A 2,103-nucleotide genomic window follows, 5' to 3' on the forward strand; every position below is an offset into this window, starting at 1 on the left:
GCTAGCAGAAGGCAAGAAATAACTAAGATCAGAGCAGAACTGAAGGAGATAGAAACACAAAAAACCCTCCAAAAAATTAATGAATCCAGGAGTTGCTCTGTCTTTAGACCAGATGGGGTCCCTATGTTGACCCGAGTCACCCCGAGAATAAGGTCCTCACCTCCCTGAGATCTGGAAACAGGAGTAAGAAGATGCCACACCCTGGGTGAAGTATCCAGGGCTGACCCCTTTGGTTCTGGGGTGAGGATTCCAATAGCCTTGTCTGGCTCACTCATCTGTATTCCTGCCAAAACCTGTGCTTCCTCAACCCCCAATTCCCTGAGATGGGTAGACATCCCCCCTTTGCCCCAAGACCCCATCTCCCTGTGGGCTCCCCAACTTCCTGCCTGTGGTACAAGTGAGACTGGAACATACGGCCATCCCTGATCTGGTCCCCCTAGAGCTATGAGAAGGAAACAGCCAGACTCTGTGGAGTACCTTCTCTCTGAGCCAGGGATATCCCCAGTCCTTGTGAAGGGGGCACATCTTGGGTCATATGGATCCTAGAACTCCTTCCTCTGTTGACCTGAGGCCCCACTTCTCAGACCACAGCTCTGTCCTGTCACCTCAAAGATGCAGGAAATAAGGGCCATATGTGGCCACCGTGCCCTCGACCTCTCAGGGCCGAGGTCCACACCGATCTGGATTCCAAGGTCCCCTGTGTCCTCCCTCCTCTTCCTCCTCATGATCCTGGCAGGGCTGGGTCCCACCCCTATGCTAATATAAGTCCCCAACATTCTGACTCTTGAGGCCAAAAGTGGCAGTCTCAGTCTCAGACAGGGTTGCAGTGTCCTGGGGTGCTGGGTCCCCTGAGGCCTCCCTCATCTCCCGGTAGGGTCCTTCTTCTGCTCCCCTGAGGCCCTTTTCAAGCCCCTTCCCTCCATCAGCTGCGGATGGGGTCATCAAGATCAGATGCCTAGTCGCCATTCCCGGGGCTTCCGTGGGTTGACTGCAGGGATTCTGCCAAGATGAGGTTGGGGTTGGGGGGTGGGTATGGGAATGTGAGTGGGGTGGCGGTGCAGATGAGGAGACAGGTGTGGGTGGGGAACCCTCAGTTCCCTCTCAGGGTCCTGATCTTAATGCTGGGAGGATGCCTGGACCTTGATGCCTGGACCCTGCCCTCTCCTGACCAACACTGTCCCGGTCACATAGCTCTGATTACAGAGTTTCCTCTGGGTTAACTGGCAGTGAGGCGGGGGGTAGCCCAGCTGAGATGTTTGCCCTGGCTGGGTGGTCCAGGATTGGCAGCAGGGGTGGTGTTGGATCATTTGGGAGCCGTCTACCTGGGGCAGGTGCCTCCTCAGTCCTCCTTCAGCATCTCACCTTGCCTCCTCCCAGAGCCTAAAACCACTCCCCTCGGTGGATCTCAAGCCGCCCCTCAGAACCATTAGATGAACCTGGCTTCTCTCAGATCTGTGAGGTTCAAGTCAGTGGTGTCACATCGGGCCATCCAGGGCTTCCCTGGGTTGAGAGCAGGGGCAAGCCGGATTCTGCCAGAATGAGGGAGGGGATGGGAGTGGGGCGCATGAGAGAGATGAGGGTGGGGTTGAGGGGAATGAGGGTGGGGTGGCAGAAGGGTTGGAGCTGGTGCTGGGGGTGGAGAGTTGTGGTCAGGTGACGGAGTGGGGGTAGGGATGCGGGTGGAGGTGCGGCTGAGAAGATGGGGGTTGGGTGGGGAATGGGAATGGGAATAGGGTGGGAATGGGGATTGGAGTGCAGTCTTGGGGGCCCACAGCCCTCCCTCTGGGTCTTGACCTTGATCCCTGGCAGAGCCTGTGCCCTGCCTCTCCTAACCAGTCCTGCCCTGGTCACAACAACCTCCGACTCCAGAGCATGGGGAGAAGAACCTGGTGTCTCTCGAGGCTTATGGAGCAGGGGTCTGGGGGCAACCCAGGCTGAGACGTCTTCCCGCGGGTAGTCCAGGGCTGGCAGCAAGAGCGGCGCTGGAATATTCTGGGCTCTCTATCTGGGGTGGTGGGGTCCTCAGTCCTCCCTCAGCCTCTCACCTTGCCTCCTCACAGCGCCTGGACCCGGTTCCCTCGGCCGAACTCACGCAGTCCCTCA

At 58.0% G+C, this 2,103-nt stretch overlaps 1 protein-coding gene across 1 annotated transcript in view; it reads right to left on the reverse strand.

Moving 5' to 3' along the window:
* The window catches only part of LOC105515412 (melanoma-associated antigen 1), a 6,697-nt gene extending 4,607 nt beyond the window's left edge, over positions 1–2,090 (reverse strand). The window contains exon 1 of the mRNA XM_011947238.1: positions 2,046–2,090. The gene's annotated coding sequence lies outside the window, so the exon portion shown is untranslated. The remainder of the gene's footprint in view (positions 1–2,045) is intronic.
* Between the last annotated feature and the right edge of the window lie 13 nt (positions 2,091–2,103).

The sequence above is a fragment of the Colobus angolensis genome, unplaced genomic scaffold (genome assembly GCF_000951035.1).
Source record: "Colobus angolensis palliatus isolate OR3802 unplaced genomic scaffold, Cang.pa_1.0 Scaffold1065, whole genome shotgun sequence".
NCBI lineage: Eukaryota > Metazoa > Chordata > Mammalia > Primates > Cercopithecidae > Colobus > Colobus angolensis.